The 25,306-nt window shown below is 43.2% G+C and overlaps 1 protein-coding gene across 3 annotated transcripts in view; it reads left to right on the top strand.

Moving 5' to 3' along the window:
* The first annotated feature begins 2,076 nt into the window (after window positions 1-2,076).
* LOC129702280 (transcription factor Sox-3-like) overlaps window positions 2,077-25,306 on the top strand; it is a 94,862-nt gene continuing 71,632 nt past the window's right edge. For 2 of the 3 annotated variants that reach the window (XR_008724360.1, XR_008724356.1), the window contains exon 1: window positions 2,210-2,347. The gene's annotated coding sequence lies outside the window, so the exon portion shown is untranslated. Of the gene's footprint in view, window positions 2,348-25,306 lie in introns of all 3 variants that reach the window. The other variant, XR_008724359.1, reaches the window with a different exon arrangement.

Genomic DNA, 25,306 nt, shown 5'->3' with positions numbered 1-25,306 from the left:
CTCCAAGGATTAAAGTCTTAGCTTGCTCAACCTCTCACCTATACCTCAGGCCCGCAAGTCCTAGGAACATCCACGCAAATCCATATATATATATATATATATATATAGAAATTCATACACTAAGGTGTATCAGGATACAAAAAAGAAATAATTAATTCAAAATACTTTCCTTCCAACCACTATTCATTGTGCAGGAGTTATGGATATCAAAAGTAATTTTGTGGAAGTGTCACCGTAAAGAGGTCTTTAAAATAGATGTGTTTTTTTTTCAATCAAAGCATAATTCATCCTGCACTAACAATGGACAGCTTCAGTTTTTCAAAACCTGTGTTCAATGTCAGGGGGGACCCGTGGCATCTGCTCACTGCTGTTTCCCATCCATGTACTGATATTACATATCCATTTCCCACAATATCGCAGGTGATCGCAGTCTGGCATCAAGCTCCTGTAATGCAATAGTTAAATTAAGCCTTTGATGGTGTGTAATAGTTCAGGTGTACCTCAGATGGTGAGGCAGACAGCTTGCATTTCTGCCAGGAGTCCTGCAGCCATGGTTTCAATAGCTGAAATAAATAATCAGGTAATGCATTGATAGGACTGTGTGTGATAGCTACAATTTTCAGATGAATATGCCATATTCAAGCGGCTCCACCAGTCACTGAAAAGGATTTTTTTTTCTCACTCAGTTTCAGAAGCCTCGGGACGATGGTAATGAAAACCTCATCTGTCATATTTAAAAGTGACATCGGTCAGACAGATGATCTTATTCTGTGGAAAGGTGACGCCCAGAGTAACGAGAAGCTGCACTCGAGCTCCATTAGACTTGACAGGAGTTCAGTTAACTCCAGCTCCGCTCGGTTCCCACCACCACACCCCACAAGGCTCACCCTTCATGCTTCTCTCACACCTGTGTCTTAAGAATTCTACACTTCTTGTGACGGAGTCCTGTACACGTAATTGTGCTCTCGTGAAACATGCACACACACACACACACACATAGAGCGAGAGAGAGAGAGAGAGAGAGAGAGAGAGACAGACAGACAGACAGAGAGACATACATACACGAGAGAGAGAGACACACACACACACACACACACACACACGTACAGAGAGAGACACACACACACCCACACAGACACACGCACACAAACGGAGGAAGACGCGCGCACACACATACACACAAAGCCAAAGGTGGACACACACAGACACACATAAATAGAGGCGGGACAAATACACACACCCACACAAACACATACACAGGCAGGCACACACACACACACACACACACACACACACATAGGGGGACACACACAGACACACAGACAGACACACACACAGTCGGACACACACAAACACGCAGACACATACATAGATGGACACACACCCACACAGACACAAACACAGGCGGAGCCACAAACACACACACGCACAGAGACGAACACGCACACAACCAGGCGAGCACACACACACATACACACATCTCTTTCATTAATTAAATAATGAAATAATTACTTTAACGTATTCTCAAAACTAGAATGTTCTGCATTTTAACTCTCCGGCTGCATATTGATTGTATCTAAGTCTAAAACAGCAACATAAAGCAACGACATTACCTCCCGGGCTCTCGTTTGTACATCTCCTATCATCGAGGATGGTGTTACCAACATAGGTATGAATTAGTGCAAATTTGCGATTGTTACTGGCAAATGTATCAATAAATCAGCTCTTTCGTCGTCTGATAAATTACCCTACTTTTGTGCAAGGTGTCCGGTTTATACATTTCATGATGCCTTTTACATTTCACAGCCTTGATTGTATTTGTTGTATGTTGATGCTTGCTGCAGCCATACACACCGGCGGCGCTTTCTCTCCGAGGCCAGCTTTGGTTCATTACAGATACAAACATATTTCCTATTCTTGTTTTCACTGCACTCTAACTGCAGGTCAGATTGGGCCATCCAATTTACTTCACCCACCGACCACGCCGTTCACAACCCCCCCCCCCCCCCCCCCCCCCCCTCCTCCTCCCTCCTCCCTCCCCAACCACCCCCCCCCCCATATTGTCCTATCTGTTCAGCTATTTAAAAAATGTCGAATATCCACAATAGCTTTCAATGGATGTATTGTCAACATTTCTATGAACCAATCTAGAGTGAATGAGAGGGTCTCGGCGCTGCGTTCGCCGCCTGTCAGTGCAACTTTTCACTCTGAGCGGTGACGGTGAGTTTGTTTAAGTCACTAACTCCTCTCCGTCCCTGTTCCCGTCCTCCTCGGCTGCCCGCATCTGGGGAGAGTGACCGTATCTCTGGAGGGCAGGCTGTCTGCAAACAGCTTGGACAAGCCACAGGTAAGTCCCACTTGTTCAGCAGTACTTTCCAACTTGATTGAAACAGGATTTGAGTTTGTACGAGGCAGTAGTAGCCGTAGACATGCGGTGAATAGAAGGAGAGGAGGCTACTAATGGGCCGAGTGGCCTGTTACTCTGAAACTAATCCCGACGCTTTCTTGAACAACCTGGCGGCTGGCATTGACTGTGTTCGAGTTCTGAAGCCTCTACTCTAAGGCGGCACAGTAACGCAGCGGGTAGAGCTGCTGCCTCATAGGGTTCGATCCTGACCTCGGGTGCTGTCAGCGTGGAGTTTGCACGTTCTCTCTTTGACCGTGTGGGTGGGCTTCGGTTTCTTCCCACGTAGATTAATTGGCTTTATTAAATCCCCCCCTGGTATGCAGGGAGTGAATGAGAAAGTGGGAGAACATGGAACTGGTGTGAAGGGGCGTGGGCTGAATGGCCTTATTCCACGCCTTATAAAGACTGGATCGACGATAGTTTGTTTTAGAAATACAGCATGGAAACGGACCCTTCAGCACATCGAGTCCACACTGACCATCGATCACTCGTTCACACTAGTTCATTGTTATACCACTTACTCATCCACTCCCTACACACTAGGTGATTCATTTTCTTTACAGAGGCCAATTCACCTTCGGACCCTCGCGTGTTTGGGAGAAACCCCACGGGGTCACAGGATGAACGTGTAAACTACACATAGGTAGTTCCCGAGGTTTCTGGCGCTGTGAGGCAGCAACTCTACCCGCTGTGCCGCTCGTGGAGTTTGGGGAAGATGATACCACAGCATGATGGTACATGGATAGAGTAGGTTTAGAGGGATATGGGCCAAAAGCTGGCAGGTGGGACGTGTAGATGGGACATGTTGTGCTATGTGGGCAAGTTGGGCCGAAGGGCATGTTTCCGCGCGGTATCACTCTACGACTCGATATTCGCAGCATCGGCGTTGGATCAAATTGAAACACCCTGGCTCTTTGACCTTTCCCTGTGATGAAATTCCTCCCATAGATTCTTTACCAAAGTTTAACAGCGTTATGCCACAATTTCAAGGTTATCATGCAGATTTCTGATCACACAAAGCCGTGCCTTATCTGAATTATTCTAAAGGCATTGTTGTATTTTTAGCGGTTCCAATTGGGAGAATTAATCGATGTATTCCCATAAACATAAAAATCTGGTTTAGTGTGCCGAAAGGAACTACAGGCGATGGTTCACCGAACATTAACACAAAGTGCTGGAGCCAGTAGGTCAGGCAGCATCTCCAGAGAACATGGGTTCCGAGAGTCTGAAGAAGGATCCCGACCCGAAACGTCACCCATCCCTTGTCTCTAGAGATGCAGCCTAGCCCGCCGGGTTATTCCAGCACTTTGTGTGTGTATCTAAGATCTAGGTTCTTCTCGCATTTCTCCGCAAACAGTTGAAACGAAGCCGAAGATCCGGCTTCAAACCTGACAACCTGGAACGAATGTGTGAAACAAGGCACGCGTCTCACTGACTGACTTCAAACTCAGAACAAGACAAGATCCACACACGCACATCATCCGAATTAACCTCCCGACTACTGACGACTCTGGAAAGCTACACGTTTGTTAAACTGTCACGTCCCCGAAAAAGTATAGAAAGCAAGAGGAATTTGAATACATGCATTTTGTATTTCAAACTTTTAATTCAGAATAGTTCAGCTTTTTTTTTTTTGACACGTCCACAACGCTTGTTTTGTTGCGCGCTATCCACTTTCCGGACAGCTTCAAGAATAAAGTTTCCAAGGATATAAGAACTTAAAAAAAAAAAGTTTTTTAAGACTAAGATAAGAATAACAAAACAAAAAAACACATACAAAACTAAAATTGTTAAGATTGTAAATTGTCTCCAGTGTATAGGATGGTGTTAGTGTACAGTGATAGTGTCACTGGTCAGTACGGACTCGGTGGGCCGATGGGCCTAGTTTCTGCACTGTATCTCTAAACTAAAACTAAACTAAAATGAACTAAACTAAACTAAACGGTGCAAAAACTCTTCCCACATCATCAGTGTCCATAGGCTCGGTAGTGCTCGCGCCTATCAATGAATAAAACACGCTGGGAATTGTTTGCGATAAAGCTGGGCCCATCTTGGTCACAGCGCTGTGCTGATGTTTCTTGGTGGAGTAATTGCCCTCAGCAAAAAAAGAATCAGATTAGCGATGCAATTAGACTCTTGTATTGTCTGCTGACTAATGAAGCTGGGATCTTGAAGATGTCTGCGTCTCCATAGCACCCCACGTCTTATTGATTTGTCGGTTCTTCTTCATATATTTGGATTATTTGGCCTTTATTCAGCATGCTGCACTACTTCATCTCCCCGTACCTGATTAACCACGATAGACACAAAGTGCTGAAGTAACTCAATGGGACAGGCAGCATCTCTGAAGAAAGAGACGAGAAAACACTTTAGAACAGAGACCAGGAAACATTTTTTTCCCACACAGAGTTGTGAGTGTGGAATTCTCTGCCTCAGAGGTCGGTGGAGGCTGGTTCTCTGGATACTTTCAAAAGAGAGCTAGATAGGGCTCTTAAAGGGCCTGTCCCACCATGCCCAAAATTTAATGCCTGGACTGGTTTTTCGTCAATAGTTATTGGTTTTCCAGCATCGAGTTAATTAACTTACTTTGTTTTCATTTCACAGTCACTAAAACGTGGTATTATAACTATGTACTTTTCAGAGGTGATCTACACATTTTGTTTGTTACTTGTAGGCTTACATGGATGCAATTTTATATTAAAATGTAGCTTAGATCTGTTTGGTCCATTAACTCGCAGGCACATTTTAAGTGCACATTTTGATTACTTTCCATTCTACCATAGAGATATAAAGTCTATAATAGACTTTATTTACATTTCTATGATTCTATAGACCTTGGCTGGGAACCTGCGGCTCACCAAAATTGTTCCCAATTGGGCCCTGCACCTCCGAAGGCCGGGCCTGCCCACGGTGCCAGATGGACATCTGCCTGGGGAGGGATGGAGATGAATTCCCTCAGTAGGTAGAAGGGGCGGCACTTCACCGCCACATGTTCCAGGTGTGGAGAGCAGGAGTTGGATAGGACTGCCATGTCTGAGCACCACACAGAGTTGACCATGAGGCAGATGCCCCCCCCCTATCCCTTTCTCAGATGCCAGTTTATGGTCCATGCAGTGGATGGAGTAACCTTCAGGCTGGACTGCTGAGTCTGGGGAGCTGGGGGTGAGCCATGTCTATGTGAAACAGAACACAGAGCATTCCCTCAGCTCTCTTTGGTAAAGCAGCCTTGCCCTTAAGTCCTCCACATTGTTTTCATGGGACTGTACATTGGCCAGTAGGATAGTAGGGAGAGGGGGTCGAAGTCCCCTGCGCTTCAGTCTGACCTGAAGTCCTGCCCGTCGGCCACCTTTCCGGATACAATGGAGGCCTCCCCGTAGTTTCCAGGTACTGTGCTCACTGTACCTGCTGTTTCTGCGAACTTGCTCTATCCGGTAGGCGGCGCGGCTCTGGCCAGCAGCGGCCTCTGCAGCCTGTCCGCGTTTTTATTATTTTTTGTCTGTGTTTTTATGTAGTGTTTGTTATTTTATGTTGGGGTGTGTGTGGGGGGGGGGGGGGTGGGGGTGGGATGGGAGGGGGGGGGGAACTTTTTGAATCTCTCCCTGCACTGAGACCCGACCTTTTCTCGTCGGGTCTCAGTCGTCGTTGAGGCCATAACGAGGAGCGGCCTCCAACAGGAAGAGACCGGGGACTCAGGTGTCGACTCACCTCACCGTCGCGGAGCTGGCCGGATCCGGAGCGGTGGAGGAGCGCTGCTGCTGCTGGTGCTGTTGCTGCTGCTGCTGCTGCTGGTGCTGTTGCTGTTGCTGCTGCTGCTGCTGCTGCTGCTGCTGCTGCTGCCGGAGAGTCGGAGGCTCTCTACAGGTCTGTGGACGACGGCGCCGAGCCCACGGCTCCCTGGGGGGAGACCGCTTTTCGGGGCTTCTGCGGCGGCGACTTCTCCCGCCCGAGTTGCGGGGTCGAAGAGCTCCTGGAGCGGGGCCTGACACCGCTGCCCCGCGCGGCTGGAATGGCCGCGGACTCTGCGAGCGCACACCGGGGGCTCCAACATCAAGACCCGGTGTGCGACCTCGCACCACCCGGCGTGGCTTCAATGGCCGCGGGACAATCGCCATCGCCAGCCGGGGGCTATGACTTTGGCTCTGACATCGGGGGGGGGAGAGTGCAGTGGAGAGATACGTTTATTTGGCCTTCCATCACAGTTATGTGATGGATGTTTATGTTAAATGTAATTATGTTGTGTCTGGGGTCTATTTGTGTGTTATGTATGGCTGCAGAAACGGCATTTCGTTTGGACCTCCAGGGGTCCAAATGACAAATAAATTGATTCTGATTCTGATTCTGAATGGGGGTTCCCTCACAGACGGCAGCTCCAGCTCCGTTGCTCCTGGGAAATCCTGCTCCTCCGCTCCGGAGGTCTCCCCGGTGTTTCCAAATACAGTACCTGTGTTCCTCAGTCGGGTCAGGTGTTCTCCAGCGATCGAGGGGTCGGGGGCTTCCACAGTCAGCAGATCGCAATATCACTAGTGCCTTCAAGTGCACTAGCAGCTTGTCCGATGCGGCGCTGATTTTTGCCGTTTCTCTAATGCATGTGAGTTGAGTGAAGCTGTAATTAATTATCTTCTGTTGAGCTGCTGGCAAAATGTTGCCAAAGGCAGGCGCCATCTTAATCGACCTAATTTGCGAGTTTAGAAGAGTTTGCGCTCGCCACAAACTCACAGCATGGTTGACACGTGGACCTAGGAGGTCACTGTAACTCTCCTTCATGCTCGAGAGAAGTACCTGCATACTCGCGGCCTCAATTTGGTCAAGGGAAATTTTCAACATGCTGAAAAAATTCCCGCGAGCAAAAATTGGTCGGCATGGTTCTTTTGAATTCGTAACGCAGTGGTAGTGGGTTTGCCATGTAGTCGAGGTAGCTATAGCCAATCTCCTTTGCTGACCAGCATTTTAATTGACTCATTGGGGGGAAATAACGTAAGCACGAGTTTTCAGAACCAAGGAAAACCGACTGGTAATGTTAAAAGCCCGCAAAACTTTATTAAAAGTTGTCTGGCTTCTTAAAAGTGTCTCCACTCCTTCTCCTCCCCCCTCCCCCTTCCCCTCTCTAAAGGATTTATCATAACTGTGCTAGCAATCTTTTACCTTCCTGTTCATCGCGGGTATCACCCTGGCTTTGCTTAGTTTTAATATTTTTTATTATTTTATACAATTTTTTATAACAAAACAGAACAAAACAAACAACAACAACAACAACAAAATAAATAAATAAATAAAAACTGAAAAAGACAACAGGAAAAAAAAAGGAAGGAAAAACAAATAATTATAATTTTTTTCCAATAAATAAATAAATAAATAAAACAAAGCCGCCAGACATAACAGTATTGGTACAATCCACATGGTGCTACACAGTCATGCATTGCAAAAGCAGGTCACAGGACTACATCACTGCAGATAATATGAAATTATGAAATTATTGGACTTTGAGATGGTTGATAAATGGTCCCCAAACACTTAAAAAGTTGTTTGGTACCTTGGAGTTGTAGAAGCGTATCCTTTCCATTTGTATGATTATTATCATTTCATTGAGACATTTTTCGAAGCAGGGGGGTGTAGATGATTTCCAGTCTGTTAGGATCATTTCTTGGCTGCCACCATACCAAGCATCAGTGCTTGTTGTTCTTCAGATGTGAAGTACAAAGCAGTCTCTGAGCATCCAAAAAGTGCCAGTTCTGGATCAGGGAGAATATCTTTTCCATAGAACCCAGAAAACCACAAATATTTTAGACCAGTATATTTGTATATGAGGACAGAGCCAGAAAATATGTGTTAAAGAACCATCTGCACTTTTGCATCTGTCACATAATGGAGAAATAGCAGGATAGATTCGATGTAATTTGGTCTTTGAGTAATGGAGTCTGTGGATGACTTTAAACTGAATCAGTTTATACCTGACATTGATCGAACAAGTTTGGATTCTGGTCAGACCTTCATTCCAAGTGTCGTCAGACACCTCGAAATTCAGCTCAGTAGACCAGGCTTCTTTCAGATGGGTAGTGGATACAGAGGTGGTGAATAGACTCACAAAGCGAGATATTAGATGTTTGGAGTCTGGAGGAAGCTGCAGGAGCTCATAGAGTGGGCAACTGTCAGGCATGGTTTGAAAATTTGCAATTTGATCTTTAACGTAGTGCCTAATTTGGAGATAGCGAAAAAAATGAGTTGGAAAGGTTAAATTTTGATTTCAGCTGATTAAACGAAGCAAACTTTTTGTCAATATACCCTGGCTTTGCACCGTGTGAATTTCAGACAGCACTCCCCCACTTTCCCTGGCCTCCGCCTTTGCGATGTGTTCGTGTGTGCTGACGGTCGATCCAGCTCGCGGTTTCATCGCTGACGATCGATCCAGCTCACGGTTTTTCAGGTGAATGCCCCCGAGCTTGAAGGTCAACGCCATTTGCTGAAAAGTAGCGTGAGTGGGACAGGCCCTTAAAGATAGCAGAGTTAGGGGATATGGGGAGAAGGCAGGAACGGGGTATTGATTGGGGATGACCAGCCATGATCACATTGAATGCCGGTGCTGGCTCGAAGGGCCGAATGGCCTACTCCTGCACCTATTGTCTATTATCTCTATTATCTGTTATCTACTATTATCTAAAGAGGATGGATGACGTTTCAGGTCCGGACCCTTCCTCAGACTTGTCTGGAGAATGGTTTGAGTTTAGTTTATTGTCACATGTACCGAGGTACTGTGAAAAGCTTTTGTTGTGTGCTAACCAGTCAAGTGGAAAGACTATTCATGTTTACAATCGATCCATTCAGTGTGTACAGATACAGGATAAATGGAATAATGTCCCCACCCAAAAAGTCTGAAGAAGAGTCCCAACCCGAAACATCACCCTTCCTTTTTCTTCAGAGATGCTGCCTGACCCGCTGAGTTATTTCGGCACTTTGTGTCTATCTTTGGTATAATCCAGCATCTGTGGTTCTTTATTTCTACCTGACTATGCATGTCCAGTGGTCTCTGGAAAGATCTTGGGTATAACAAGCGGAAGTCCAGTTATTCCCAAAATCTCTTAGCTCCCTGCAGTGGAAATATTTCAAATCTCAGTCAGAGACACAAGGAACTGCAGGTGCTAGAATCCTGGCTGGAACACAAAGTGCTGGAGTAACTCAGCACTTCCGCTTGTTATGTGGTCACAGGGAGAACATACAAACTACTTAAAGACAGCACCTGTAGTCAGCTACTCTACCACTGCGCCACTGGGCTGCATCTGCATCTTTCCTGTAAGTACCTTTGAGAAGGTGGTGGTGAGCTACCTCTGTGAGCTGCTGCAGTCCTTCAAGGGAGGGCACACCCACAAAGTTGCTTGGTGTTTGTCCCAGTCAGAGTGAAGGAATGGTGACATATTTCCAAGTCAGGATGGTGTGTGGCTTGCAAAACATCTTCGTGGTGGTGATGTTCCCCTGCTCTTGCTGAACTTGACCTTCAAGTTGGTAGAGGCAGTGGGTTTGGAAGGTGCTGTCTATGGAATCATGGTGACTTATGACAGTGGATCCCGTCGATTGTACAAATGTCTGCTAATGTACCTGGGTGGGTTGTGAATGGGTTGCCTTTCAAGTGAGCAGGTATGACCTGGATGTTGTTGAATTTCGTGGATGTTATTAAACCTGCACTAAAGCAGGCAAGTGGAAAGTATCCCATCAAGAGTCAAGAGTTCAATGACGTTCGGAGCAGAACCAGTGGAACTTCGCCCATCAATGCTTTTTGTAGAATCAATCATAAGATCATAAGAGATAGGAGCAAGAACAAGACATCCACGGGAGTTAGACATAAAGTGTCGATGTAACTCAGCAGGTTAGGCAGCAATTCTGTAGAAAAGGAATATGTGATGTGTTGGGCTGAAATCCTTCTGTGGACTCCAGACATGCTGCCTGACCCACTGAGCTACTCCAGCGTTTTGTGTCTATCTTCAGTGTAAACCAGCATCTGCAGCTCCTTCCTACACAAAAGCCATCCATGGGGTCAGTTCCACCATTGAGATCTTGGATATGGAGAGCATGTTTCCACTAGTGGGAGAGATTAGGGCTGGAGGTCATACCATTAGAATTAAAGGACATTCTATTAGGAAGGAGATGAGGAGAAATATCTTTAGTCAGAGGGTGGTGAATCTGTGGAATTATTTGCCACAGAAGGCTGTAGAGGCCAAGTCAGTGGATATTTTTAAGGCAGAGATAGATAGATTTTTGATTAGTTCAGGTGTCAGAGGTTATGGGCAGAAGGCAGGAGAATGAGGTTGGGAGGGAGAGATGGATTAGCCATGATTGGATGGCGGAGTAGACTTGATGGGCCGAATGACCAAATTCTACTCCTATGACTTATGACCTTATGACCTTATAACCTTATAATCATGGTGATCTACCTCAACGCCATTTTCTATGATTCAATTACACTTTATTGCCACCTCTACCTAGCTACAATAAAATGATTTGTTTTTGTTTACAACCCAGTAAAATCATACAGCAGACTTCACCCAGACAGTACACAAAGAGCCGCCACGTTTTTGGCACCAACAAAGTTTCAAAAGTTCTTAGTACAGTCTTATCTTCTCGCAGCAACAAACCAGGCTGGCCACTGCATGTGGCTGCAGGCGGCCCACTGGGACCCACTTTGTTCTCGGCCCATTGGGTTGCTCTCGGCCCGCTGGTTATTTCAGCTCAGCAGCACATCCTGGGAGCCTTCTGCCGCCCAGGATGTGCCACATCCCGGCAACATCTCCAGCAATGTTCCCGCTTGCCTCTAAATAGCCACAAGGATAAATACAGCAATAAATGCAACATTGAGTATAAAACTTTGGAATGGTGCAAGATTGTAGTGCAAAGCCTGAGTAGTACAAAAGAATATTAGAGTCCAATTACGGAACAACAGAGTTGAAAGTAAGTCTATCAGACCTTTATTGAATGAACCTAATGATGGAATTTGCACCTCTGCCTGAGATAGAGAATTGCACAGGTTCACCCATCTCTGCGAGAAGCAATTTAATCTCATGTGAACCATCCCATTATATAAATATATGCATGCTTCTGAAGGGAAGAATGAGATCTTTAAGCCTATCTAGTTCAAGGCAGAGCAATCCCATCAGTCCCATTCTGCTGTAGCCATGTTACTAACTCACATATTCCCACCAACTCCCCTGTGTTTGGTCCCAGTTACCCATGCTGATGGGTACATTCACCTACACGTCACACTGAAGAGTCCAAGGGTTAATTTCCCTCATGTTCCTCTTCCCATTGCACTACCTGGGCCAATGGCTTCACTGATTGCTGATCCAAATTTCACTTTCTTTGTTAACACAGAAGAAATGCCTGGAGGTATTTCAGGAAACAGTAATACCGGTGAAGACACAACATGCTGGAGTAACTCAGCAAGTCAGGCATCGTCTCTGGAGAACAGGGATAGCTGACGTTTCCGGTCGAGACCGTTACATTTTACTGCAAAAATCTCAAGGAATGCATCTGACAGTTCTGTCTCATTATTTCCCCTCTGTGAGTCTGAAGAAGGGTCCCAACCCGAAATGTCATCTCATCCACCTCCTCCAAAGATGCTGCCTGACCTGCTGAGTTACTCCAGCGCTTTGTGTCTCTTTTGTAAACAAGCATCTGCAATTCCTGTGTCTCAATTTTCCAGAGACTGGACCAAGGGAGGGAAGCTGGAGCAGAGTAATGAGTTTATCTATCACCTTCAACGTGGCAAAAACACTTTCACTAGAACTACAGTGAGGGAAACGACGTGGAAATCCTTGACAAAACCGATAATGTTCAGCTTCTAACATGTCAGATAGTTTCACACTGCTTCCAGTCTGTTTCCTCCTCCCACTTATTGATACTTTGACTGTGGATACTCAACATCCTGACCTTTTCATTTGATACCAGGGTTGTATGGTTTGATTCATGACTTTTTGTTTCAACAAAACACTTTTAAGACGATGCCCTAGAGTCATTATATTCTCCTCTGTCTCCCTAATTCCCCTTTTCATTAGACTGGTCAAACTCACCATTATGTGTCTTCGACTCCTTATCCATTATCCTGTCACCGGCAGAGTTATCCTAACCTCAGTATCCATGTAAAGTGGAGAAACTAAAGGAAATGAAATCATCCGTAATCCAAATCTAATTAATTCAGGCAGTAGTTAATTAAATATTTCTGAGGTGTAGTAGTCACCTAAGCTAATTACGGTTCTTCAATAAATCCTGAATGATATAAGAAATACAACGTCAATTATCAGCCAATGTTTGACACTGTCGGTATGTCACTCACAAGAAACCAAGGCTGATGAAGTAGAAGAACAATTAGACATTAAAGAAACTTGGTTTGTTTCCATTCAACAAAGCTTTATGTCCAATTCTACATGGCCATCTTAGAGTCTGTTCTCACCTTCTCCGTCATGGTCGGGTTTGGCTCAGCCACCAAGCACGACACCTGGAGGCTGCAGCGAATCGTCCGATCAGCAGAGAAGATTATTGGCTGCAACCTTCCTTCCATTGATGAACTGTACACTGCAAGGGCCAGGAAGCGAGCAGGCAAGATCATCTCTGACCCCTCTCACCCTGGCCACAAACTCTTTGAATCACTTCCCTCTGGAATGCGACTCCGGATTGTCAAAGCTGCCACAGCCAGACATAAAAACAGTTTTTATCCACGAGTAGTTGCTCTACTCAACTGCCAAAAATCCATAGCCTCCCTTTGATCTGGTATTTTTTTGGCTCACATGCTTGATCAATGGTATTTTATCATTAATGTTTTATTATTATTAATGTTTTCTGAGTCATTCGTTACTGTCACTATATGTCAAGTCAAGTCAAGTCACATTTATTTATATAGTACATTTAAAAAACAACTCTCGTTGACCAAAGTGCTTTACATTTGTTATAAGAATAGTATACACAAGCAAGCTACATACATATATACAAATAGCCCTCGCTCAGAGGATGTCAGGAAAGGCTTGGGAGAACAGATAAGTTTTTAGTCTAGACTTAAAGGAGTCGATGGAGGGGGCAGTTCTGATGGGGAGGGGGATGCTGTTCCACAGTCTAGGAGCTGCAACCGCAAAGGCGCGGTCGCCCCTGAGCTTTTGCCTAGACCGCGGGACATTCAGCAACCCCAAGTCGGCTGATCTGAGGGACCTGGAGGTGGTGTAGTGGGTGAGAAGACTTTTAATGTAGGTGGGTACAAGCCCATTGAGGGCTTTGTTGTTACTTGTGGGAGGAGCATGTGAATACTTGGCCAATAAACTTACTTACTTACTTACTTACTTACTTACTTACTTACTTACTTACTTACTTACTTACTTACTTACTTACTTACTTGCAACGTTAAATTAGTTTAGCTCGGTTTAGTTTAGAGATAGAGTGAAAAACTGCCCACCGAGTCTGCTCCGACCCGCAATCACTACACATTAGCAGTATCCTACACACACTAGGGACAATTTACAATCTTTACCGGAGTCAATTCAACTACAAACTTGTATGTTTTTAGAGTGTGGGAGGAAACCCAAGCAGGTCACAAGGAAAACATACAAACTCTATACAGACAGCACCCGTAGTCAGGATCGAACCGCGGTCTCTAGCGCTCTAGCAGCAACTGTGCCGTCCGGCCCCTCATTAACTGCTTTGAAATTAGTATTTTTTTTTATTAATACAGAATAAAGTATTGTCTTTATGTTAATTGCAATAGCAACAAAAATGAAAAGTTAACACAATTCATCATATATAAGGATTAGGTTTAAGAACTTTATCACATTTTGAGCCTCCAATACTTCAGTGGGTCTCTGCCGAAATATTAGAAATAGAATGATGAATATATATGCGCCCAATTTTGATAACCCTCAATTTTTTACTAAAATTCTGAATAAAATTGCCGAATTTAATTATCAAAATGTTATAATCGGAGGGGACTTCAACTGTGTTTTAGACCCTTATTTAGATAAATCGATGCAAAAACAAAAAGGTAATATGAAATCTAAAACCAGTGAACTCTTACATACATATATGGAAAACACAAATATATCAGATGTATGGAGGATTGCAAATCCGACGGGAAGGGACTACTCATTCTATTCAACGGTGCATAAAACATATTCACGGATAGATTATTTTCTTGTGGATACAAAATTAATTACACACACTATGAATCCTAAATACCACATTAATGCGATTTCAGATCACTCTCCTTTAACCTTTGTTTTAAAATTAGAAGGAATGTCCATGAATAAATCGTTCTGGAGGTTTAATTCGCAACTTTTAAAAGACCCACAAGGGAGTATATATCTAAAAAAACAGATGGACTTATTCTTTGAGATAAATGATACACCAGATATATCCCCCACGCTATTATGGGAATCCTTTAAAGCATTTATTAGAGGAGTCATTATTTCATTTCAAGCTTACCAAAATAAAAAGAATAAGAAAGAACAAAGACATTTAGAAGAACAAACAAAACAATTAGATATAGATAATGCTAAAGATCCAACTATGGATAAACATAATAAAATCCTATTATTGAAATTCAAGCTGAATAAATTATTGTCAGAGAAAGTTATAACATTATTCCAAGTTACAAAACAAGAACACTTTGAATTCGGGGACAAACCCCACAAACTCTTAGCACGCCAGTTGAAAAAAAACGGGAAAAAAAGAGAATGCAATACTAAAGATTAAATCAGATAGTGGGGAATTATTAACACTACCCAAGGATATCAATAAAAGATTTGCTCAATTCTACGAAAATTTATATACATCTAAAACGTCAATAGATAATAATAAAATCTCAGAATTTCTGGAAGATTGTAACCTTCCAAAATTAGAATTGAGGGAACAAGAGGAACTGGGAGCAATAATTACTTCTAAGGAGATAGAAGACACAATAAAAACACTAAAGAATGGTAAAAAACCAGGACCAGATGGATTCAGTAGTGAATTCTATAAAGCCTTTTATGATATAGTTACCCCACGATTACAGAAAATGTATACACACGCTTTTAAAGAGCAAAGCTTACCCGAAACATTAGCAGAATCAACGATCACATTAATACTTAAAAAAGATAAAAACATAGAAGAACCAGGTTCATATAGAGCTATTGCTTTGTTAAATACGGATCAAAAAATAATAGCGAAAACACTAGCCAGTAGATTAAGCAGGTACGTTAGTAGATTAATAAATGGAGATCAAAACAGGATTTATACCTAAGAGACATTCATTTAATAATTTGAGACGTTTGCTTAACATAATGCACTCACATAAACCTCACGACCAAGAGTTATCTATTATCTCACTGGATGCAGAAAAAGCGTTTGATCAAGTAGAATGGGATTATATGATTAAAGTATTGCAAAAATTCCAATTGGGAGAAAACTTTATCGCATGGATAAAACTATTATATAACAAACCTACGGCTAGAATATTAACTAATAATATCTTATCCTCGAAATTTGAACTATCAAGGGGCAATAGACAAGGATGCTCATTATCACCGCTGCTATTTGCTTTGATAATTGAACCCCTTGCTGAAAAAATAAGAACTCATCCGGATATTTATGGTCATAATACAAAATACTCAAAGAATAAAATATCCCTATATGCCGATGATGTACTACTGTACATCACAAAACCACAAATTAGTATACCAAACATATTAAACTTAATAGAGGACTTTGGATCCTTTTCAGGATATAGAATAAATTGGAACAAAAGTGAAATTATGTCGATAAAACCAAAAGACTCAACACAGCTTCGGAAATTTCCCTTTAAAATAGCCACAGAAAAATTCAAATATTTGGGAATTGAAATTACTAGAAATTACCAGGATATGTTTAAAGCCAATTATAATCCTTTACTCAAGAAATTGAATAATCTGATTAAATTCTGGAAAACACTTCCGATGTCCTTAATAGGCAGAATAAATGCTATTAAAATGGTTTTCTTACCACAAATTCTATACCTATTTCAATCAATACCTATATACCTCCCAAAAAAGTTTTTCAAAAAATTGGACTCAGACATTACAAATTTTATATGGGATTATAAATCCCATAGAATACAAATAGCACACCTTAATAAACGAAAAGAGCTGGGGGGTCTAGCGCTCCCTAATTTTATGTATTATAACTGGGCAGTAAATATTAAAAATATGATTCACCTGCTGGACAATTCTGCACAGCAGGCGGACTGGATGGTAATGGAAAAAGGGGACTGCTCCCCGAGTAATATAGGAGCGATCATCCTCTCACCAACAAATTTGAATAATAAAAATTATAATAAAAATCCAATTATACATAACACAATAAGAACATGGAAACAAATAAAACAGACTCTAAAATTAAGAAACCTATCTCTTTTAATACCAATAGTCAATAATCCATCGTTTAAACCATCAATCATAGACAAATCATTTATACAATGGGAAAGAATGGGAATTAAAACGCTCGAAGATCTGTATGAATTAGGGAATTTACTGTCATTTCAACAACTACAACTGAAATATAATTTGAAAAATAACCAATATTTTAAATATCTTCAAATCTGTGATTATTTGAAAAAATACACAAAAGTCTATCATAATATGGCTTCCGACTTATTGGATGAAGCAATGAAGACCAAGGCGGAATCAGCTAATTTAATATCGTACTTATATAACATCATTTTAAACATAGAAATACCCACAACAGATGGAATTAGAAAAGATTGGGAACAAGAATTAGCTATAAAAATCTCAAAAGGGACCTGGGATAATCATTTACTACAGGTGCATAAATGTTCGATCAACGTACGGCATACGCTCATCCAATTTAAAACATTACATAGATTATATTATTCAAAAACTAAATTAAATAAAATCTTCCCCAATGTTTCACCAGTCTGTGATAAATGCCTATGTCAAGAAGCTACCATAGCGCACTCTTTGTTTTTTGTACAAAAATCCAAAAATTCTGGTATGAAAAATTTGAGATTTTTTCAAAATTGATCAAAATAAAACTGGTACCAAAACCAGAATGGATTATCTTCGGAATATCGGAAGATAACCCTGAATTAAACGTGTTTCAGAAGAATTTATTTAATTACGGGCTAATAATGGGAAAAAAGCTTATACTTAAATTCTGGAAAAATGCGCCGACACCAACAATAAAAATGTGGATATCAAATATGTTTGAAACATTACACCTGGAAGAGATGAGATTCCTCCTAGCAGGTAAAGCAGACCAATTTCAAAAGACGTGGTCTATGTTTCTGGACCTATTACAAGTATGAGGTGCAATAGTAATCTAAAAAAAAAACAAATATATAAATAAGCGAAATCAGGACCTGGTAACGGGAGGTAAAATAACAAAAACAGACTTGGTTGGTAGTCCCCTCTCTGCGGAGTTTAATGTTATAATAGAGCGATTGTTTCTACTTTCTCCTTCTTTTCTTTCTAGGGTCTATTTTCTCACTTTACTTCCTTCTCTAACTTCTTTCCTAAGGGGCTTTCTTTTCCTTACACTCTCGCACTGCACGATTCTCTTGCACTTTCTTTACTTTCCTAACTTCTACTTTTTTTCTTAAAGCTCTAAAAAAAAAAAAAAAATGAAGCGGTATAAAAAATGTATCAAGATATATGTGTTGTGTAGAATTGTAATTTACCGTACTTCTAATAAAAATAAAAAAAAAAAAAAAAAAAAAAAAAAGAAATAGAATGAACTGCTGATATAATCATAGTCACACGGCATGAAAACAGACCAAAGATAGAGACAAAATGTTGGAGTATCCCAGTGCGTCGAGCAGCTTCTCTGGAGAAAATCAATAGGTAACTTTTTGGGTCGGAATCCTTCTTCAGAAAGGAAACAAGCTCTTCGGCCCAACTTGCCCATGCTGACCAAGATGCCCCATTCTACACTCGTCACACCTGTCTGATTTTGGCCCATATCCCTCCGAAAACCTTCCTATCCCTGCACCTGTCCAAATGTCTTTTAAATGTTGTCATAGATGTTAGAATATTAAGAGAAAAAACAATGATTACATTGTTTGCTGTTTCAGATGATGTGCTTTCCTGATTTCCATCGCGATACCCATCTTTTGTGACGTAACGGATCAGGCAGCATAGGTGACATTTCGGGTTGGAACCCTTCTTCAATCTGCTGCCTGACCCACTGAGTTATTCAAGCATTGTGTCTATCTTTGGAACCAACTAGCATCTACAGTTCCTTCCCACACACCATCATTTGTGATCCCGTTGGGACCGACATCTTTCTGAGTTCCCTTTGCCCTTACATACCTCCTTTCCACCGCTTCACTGCTGGTGATGGCGTTAGCTTTGGAATTCCCTTCATGCACCTCTCCACCTCTCTTCCACAATGCTTTGACATCATTTCCTGCAATCCTGTCTCTGAAAAACCTAATATCTCCTGATGTGGCCTGGCTTGAAATGCTTTTCTACGCGCCAGTGACATTTTATCACGTGAAGGTACTCTATAAATGTAGCCTATTGTTGTTGATGTAGTGCTTGCAGTCCGGCAAGATTGCATTTGCAGGCAAAGTTAACTAAATATTGGTTACAAAAGCTAGAACCATCAAGCATATTGCATCATTCACAAACAATTATAAAAAATACAGTGCATGTATTTAATGCAGCAAAAGTGCTTTGGATTGTTGCTTATTTCAAGTGGAATATAATGGACTGACTTCTTAATTACTGTAACTACTTTTTTTTCAAAAAGAATTATTGATTTTCTTGCACCAGTCCCTTCAGTAATAGCTGTGGGCTTCTGAATCACCCTGCATCTCAGTCTCATTGCTAATCACTCATCTTTGAGATTTTCCTTAAATGAATGGGTGAATTAAAAAAAGGCTTGACAGCTTGGGAAGACACAGAGTCTGGTTGACAGACCATCAACGCAACTGAAAGATAATAGGGGTGAGTGAGCTAAAATGGAGAGCAGCCAGTCAAATAAATTCCTCTCTGCTCTGGATCTGAAGTGTGCTATCCGTGCAAGAGATGCCAGTGTGCAAACAGTTCTCAACACAGAAGGTTGTGGGAGCTGCCATTGTTCTGGGGAGCATCATTGTTAGAAACAAAGAATTGCAGGTGCTGATTAATACCAAAGAAACAAACAACGTTCTGGAGTAACTCGACAAGTCAGGCAGCATCTCTGGAGAAAAAGGACTGATGACATTACGGGTTGGGACCCTTGTTCAGACTGAAAGTAGGGAATGGGGAGTGGGGTGGGGGGAGGAGGATGTGAAGAACTGGATCAATTAGGACCGGCAGCAAATGATCTCAGGCAGGGTGGTGCCCTAGTGGGCCCATGTTGGCTCGGGAAGATGTGATCTCAAGCAGGATACAATGTGGAGAATTGCAGAACTGGTTAAATGACTAGTTCCTCCAATTTGTGTGTAGCTTCACTGGCAATGGAGGAGGCCCAGGACAGAAAGGTCAACGTGGGAATGTGTAGGGGAGTTGATTAATTGTTTGCTTGAGATTCCAAAGGGAAGATACACTGCATCAATCTTGGATGGATGGTCATAAGACACAGTTTTTGGAATCCTCAAATGGTCTGCTCAGGCAATCCAACTATTGTTTTCAATGTACCCTTGGCCTGAGAATAGGGAAGAGACAAGTATGGAGACACAAGGAACTTCCAATGCTGGATTACAAAAAAAAGACTCAAAGTGCTGCAGTAATCTGGCAGCATCTGTGCAGAACATGGACAGGTGACCATTTGGGTCGGGGCTCTTTCTCGGACTGAAGAATGGTCCCGACCTGAAAAGTCACCTACTCGATTTCTCCAGAGAAGAAAGGTATTTCAATCCAGTGTTCAAAGGTTCAGTGATTTTATGATCTTTATTTTGGGCAGGATTTTAAAAACACCCAGATAAATCTGACACAAAAATTTACATAGCACAAGGCAACAGAACCCTGATGTAAGGAGACAGTTGGGTACGAGTGGAACACAAATCAGTCCATTACATTCCACTTGAAATATGCATGCTGGAAAATTGAGCAAAACAGTCCTGGCAGTGTTCAGTGAGTCAGGATACACCGAGTTCCTCCAGCGCTCTATGTTTGCGATTGATGAAAAGATACAGCATGGAAACAGGCCCTTCAGAATAGAGGGATAACTTTGTCCACAAAAACCAGGAATTAATCCACCTAACCTGTTACCACCTCATTAGTCTACTCTCAATGGAAGAGATAATCAATGAAGTTCTCAAGGGGATAGACACAAAAATCTGGAGTAACTCCGCGGGCCAGGCAGCATCTCTGGAGGGAAGGAATGGGTGACGTTTCAGGTTGAGATCCTTCTTCAGACACTTGCTTCACAACAACCTGCTCACAGAGGTTTAGTTTAGTTTAGTTTGGTTTAGTTTAGTTTAGTTTAGTTTAATTTAGCGTTGCAGCATGGAAACAGGCCCTTCAGCCCACCAAGTCCATGCTGACCATGGATCACCCGTTCACACTCTTTCTATGTTATCCCACTTTCTCATCCACCCTACACACTAGGGGCAATTTACAGAGGGCCATTTAACTTAGAAACCCACACGTCTTTGGGATTTGGGAGGAAACCGGAGCACCCGGAGGAAACCCGCACAGTCACAGGGAGAACGTGCAAACTCCGCACAGGCAGCACCCGAGGTCAAAATCGAATCCGGATCTATGGCGCTGTGAGGCAGATGCTCCACCAGCTGAGCCACTGTACTGCTGGTACAGAAGACTGATTGCGTACCTTCCTGTATTAGTCGAGGCATGGAATACAGGGATGTCATGTACAACCAGATGAGGCTGCATGCAGAGAAATATGCAATTCCAGTCACCACACAATAAGCAGCATGTGATCACAGAAGGAGTTCACCAAAACCAGAGAACTTCAGTGTAGGTTTAGGTTTATTATTGTCACGTGCACCGTGGTGCAGTGAAAAGCTTTGATTTGGAGAAAAGGCAGGTACGGGATACTGAGTTGGATGATCAGCCATGATCATATTAAATGGCGGTGCAGGCTCGAAGGGCCGAATGGCCTACTCCTGCACCTAATTTCTATGTTTCTATGTTTCTATGATTTGCATGCTATCCAAACAGATCAGGTAATACTATACATAAGTACAATCAAATCAAACTTAAATACAATAGGTAGAGCAAATGGGGAAGATACAGAGTGCAGAATATCATTCGCAGCATTGTAGAGCATCAGTTCCAGAGACAAAGTCCAATGTCCGCAAAGGAGTAGAGGTGAATCAGTACCCTAGCTTATGGATGGACCGAACAGAAGCCTGATAACAGAGGATAAAGCTGTATCTGAGTCTGGTGGTGAGCGCTTTCAAGCTTCAGTGCCTTCTGCCGGATGAGAGCAGGGAGACGAAGGAATGTCCAGGCTGCGACACGGTTGTGATGATGTTGGCTGCTTTCCTGAGGTAGTGTGAAGTATAGATGGAGTGAATGGTGGTGAGTCCGTCTGTGTGATGGACTGGGCTACATCTACTTGGCTGGACTGGGTTGTTTACTTTGGAGCAGACGAGGATGAAGCATGTTTTAATTGAGTTTTATAAAATTACAAAAGATCTAACCAGGATAAATAAGGAAGAATCCATTCCCTTTAGCAAAGAAATCAATATCCAGGCAGCGTAGAGTTACTTTATCCAGGAAGCAGTGTGTAACCCAATTACTTTATTGGGTTAGAGGGGAGATGAGACGACAGTTTTCACCCAGGGGGTGGTGGGTTTGGAACTCGTTGCCTGAGAGGATGCTCAGTGTGGTGACCTTCGTCATAATCCGCCAGGCCGCGGAAAAAGAACCAGGGAGGCAATGTCAGGCAGATCACTCCTCCAGCCCGCACAGACAGGATGGGCTGAAGGGCCTCAACTGTCAGCCAATGTTTAGATATTCAATAAGCCTCGGATAATATTTTCTCATACGTCCGTCCGGGTTGAATCAGTCGGTCAATATTGAGATATAAATAGTCCACAGCATTTTGGAGCTGACCAAATTAAGCACTGTGCAAAATACAAAGTGTCAGAGGAATTCTATGGGTCCAGCAGCACCTGTGGAGGGAGAAGGACAGATGATGTTTCCGGCCAGGACCCTTTTACTTTAGATTCCAGCATCTGCAGTTCCTTGTTGTAGAGTCAGTCATACAGCACAGGAACAGGCCATTCTGCCTAGTTTAGTTTAGTTTATTGTCACATGTACCAAGGTACAGTGAAAAGCAGACTCTGCTTTGCTCTGTACCTACCCTTACCTCTGGTTTTCCCATCCCTGACTGACTGATTAGGGCCGTCCTAACGCATGGGCACGCTGGGCAGTTACCTGGGGCCCCACGGGCATAGGGGTCCCATGCTAATCTATGTATTGTCGAATGTTATTGTAGAACATGAAAATGGAGAAGAACATCGCAAGTGCATGACGGCATATTTGATTCGGCATAAAGAAGCTGGAAGTGTAGAGGGCCCAGTGCACTGCTTTGCCCGGGGGGGGCTATAATGCTGTTAAGACGACCCTGAGTGATGACGGGTCTTGACCCGAAAAGTTACCTATTCCTTTTCTCCAGCGATGCTGGGTGTCCCATTGAGTTACTCTAGCATATTGTGGCGATCTACAGTGAAAAGCGGAAAGACTACACATGATTACAATCGAGCCGTCCACAGTGTACAGAGATTTAAACGAGTGGAGCAAATGTAATGAGTGATTGCATAGCTATTTCTGGGACCAGCACGCAGAGAGACGCCTAGTTGGGGCGCCATCTTGGCAAACTTACCCAATGCCAACCAAGATGCCTCATCCCATCTGCCCACATTTGGCTCATATCCCTCTAAACCCATCTAACTCAAATCAAGGGGAGAAATGGCTGGGGAAGAGTTGTGAATGGGAAGATCTACAACGGAGTGTCCTGACATCGGAAACCCATGTCTCTATTCTTTTTTAAAGTGTGTTTGTACACGGAGTGTGTAATTGAAGGATATCTGTTCAGGACCTGCCATGCTGACGAATGCAGGGTCAGCCATGAGGATTGTGTATAATCCCTTGGCTAAGATATAGTTTCACTAACTATACTTTACTGCCAAATATTAAAGGGATGCTTAAATAACAGATCGGAAGGGTGATTGTAATGACTGTTTTAAAAAGAATGATTCAAGTAACATTTTAATAAAAGCTTCAGATGGGTCTGAATTGTTCCAGAGAGCTGAGAGTAACCGTAGACTGAGCACATTCGATGAGCAAACAATACAACGAAGCAATTTGTAAAAAAGGAAAGCTAACAGAGGGTTGAGAGCACAGATTTGCAGAGCTCTGGCGAAGGTTTACAAGGCCTTTGCTGGGTTTGGTTTCCCTCACTGTATCTCTCCAAAACCATCCTCCTGCACCAGGGCATTGAGTGGACAGTTGAGGGAACGGGACCTGAAGCAAACTCATGATCCGCATTCTCAAAAGTTAACTCAAAATATCTTCCTATTCCCTTTGCAATTACAGTAAGTGATTAAATTGTCCTCCAATAGAATTTACTGCCAATCTTATTCTGGGCAAATAAAAAATCAATGCTCCCACACCCCTTCCCTCACCTTTTACTTTGACCCACCCCTCATACTGACCCTCACCCCTCCTCTCACCCCCTCCTCTAACAAAAGTAACCAGCACAGATCAGCTGTTCCACTACAATTGATGTGCAGATTCTCAATTGATTCAAAGGGCCAACTATTTCTGACAGTGTTGTAAATTATACAGTATGACTTGCTTTGTGTCACGGGTTGTGTTCATGTGAGAATCTCAGCTACCCAAGAGAAGGTTAAATCCAGAGACCTATAAAAGGTCAAATTAGTTTAGGTTTATTGTCAAAATGTGTTCAGGTCGGGGGAGATCCCCCCGCCACGGGTACCATGTAATCCCGTGCAATCTGCTCCATGGTCAGATAGTCGGCGATCTAAACCACCTCCCCTACCTGTTTTTGTCACAGTCTGCCCTCTCCTCATTCTCATTCACTTCACCTCCCAGTACTTTTCAACCGGTCCCTCCTTCTCCTCACCTGCCTGCCTGCCACTCCCCTCTCATCAGCCTAACTCTCCTCACCTGTTGCACTCAGTTGCCTCTGATCACCTATTAACCCGATATATAGACTCTCCTCACCATTCACACAGCACCAGATTGTTCTTAGCATTCATGCAAGACTCTCCAGCGATTTCCCGACTGCCTACACGGATTTGAACCTGCCTGCCCCTGACCATTGTGTCCTGTCGTCTTCCTGGATATCACCTCAGCCTTCTGTCCCCGACCTCCTGGTTTCTGTCTGTCTCTCTCCTGGGCTGTTTGGTGTATCCCTGCAACGGCTCCTCGACTTCCTGCCTGGTTTCGACTCTCCTTTCGTCTGTCCCTCGCTGGTTTGTTTGCATCGTGTGTTGGAACTCCTGGTTACCGGACCTTCCACTACCCTGACTACGTCTCCTGCCTGCCCCTCTTCGGAACCCTCGCTCAATCCTGAGCCTCTGTGTGAGTACGGTGTACCCATTCCTGTGTTACTACTCTGTGTTACAGTATCGTAATAAAGTTAATTACCAATTATACCTGTCTGATTCTGTGCTGCTATTGGGTCCAAGCTATACCCGTTACAGTTTTGCCAGGTAAGGAGAGTGATGTGGACCCCCAGCAGGACCAAAAACAAGACCTGTCAAAGGGCGGATGAGCTTCTAGTTCGCCAACGGCCATCCACACTTCAGTAGAAGTTGCGTTCACTGTCGTACATAGCATTGTAAGGAATGATGATAAAGCACACACACCAAAATCCTATACTTCCAGTGGCCGAAGTCCGCAGGAACTGGAGGACAGAGATGTGTGGTGCTTCCATCACCGTTCCCGTTAGAAACCAGCACCACTGCATCGCTAATGTTTA

Source organism: Leucoraja erinacea, chromosome 12 (assembly GCF_028641065.1).
Source record: "Leucoraja erinacea ecotype New England chromosome 12, Leri_hhj_1, whole genome shotgun sequence".
In the NCBI taxonomy this organism is placed as follows: Eukaryota; Metazoa; Chordata; class Chondrichthyes; order Rajiformes; family Rajidae; genus Leucoraja; species Leucoraja erinaceus.
The sequence above is the reverse complement of the archived record's forward strand: the minus strand, read 5'-3'. Positions and strand labels throughout refer to the sequence as shown.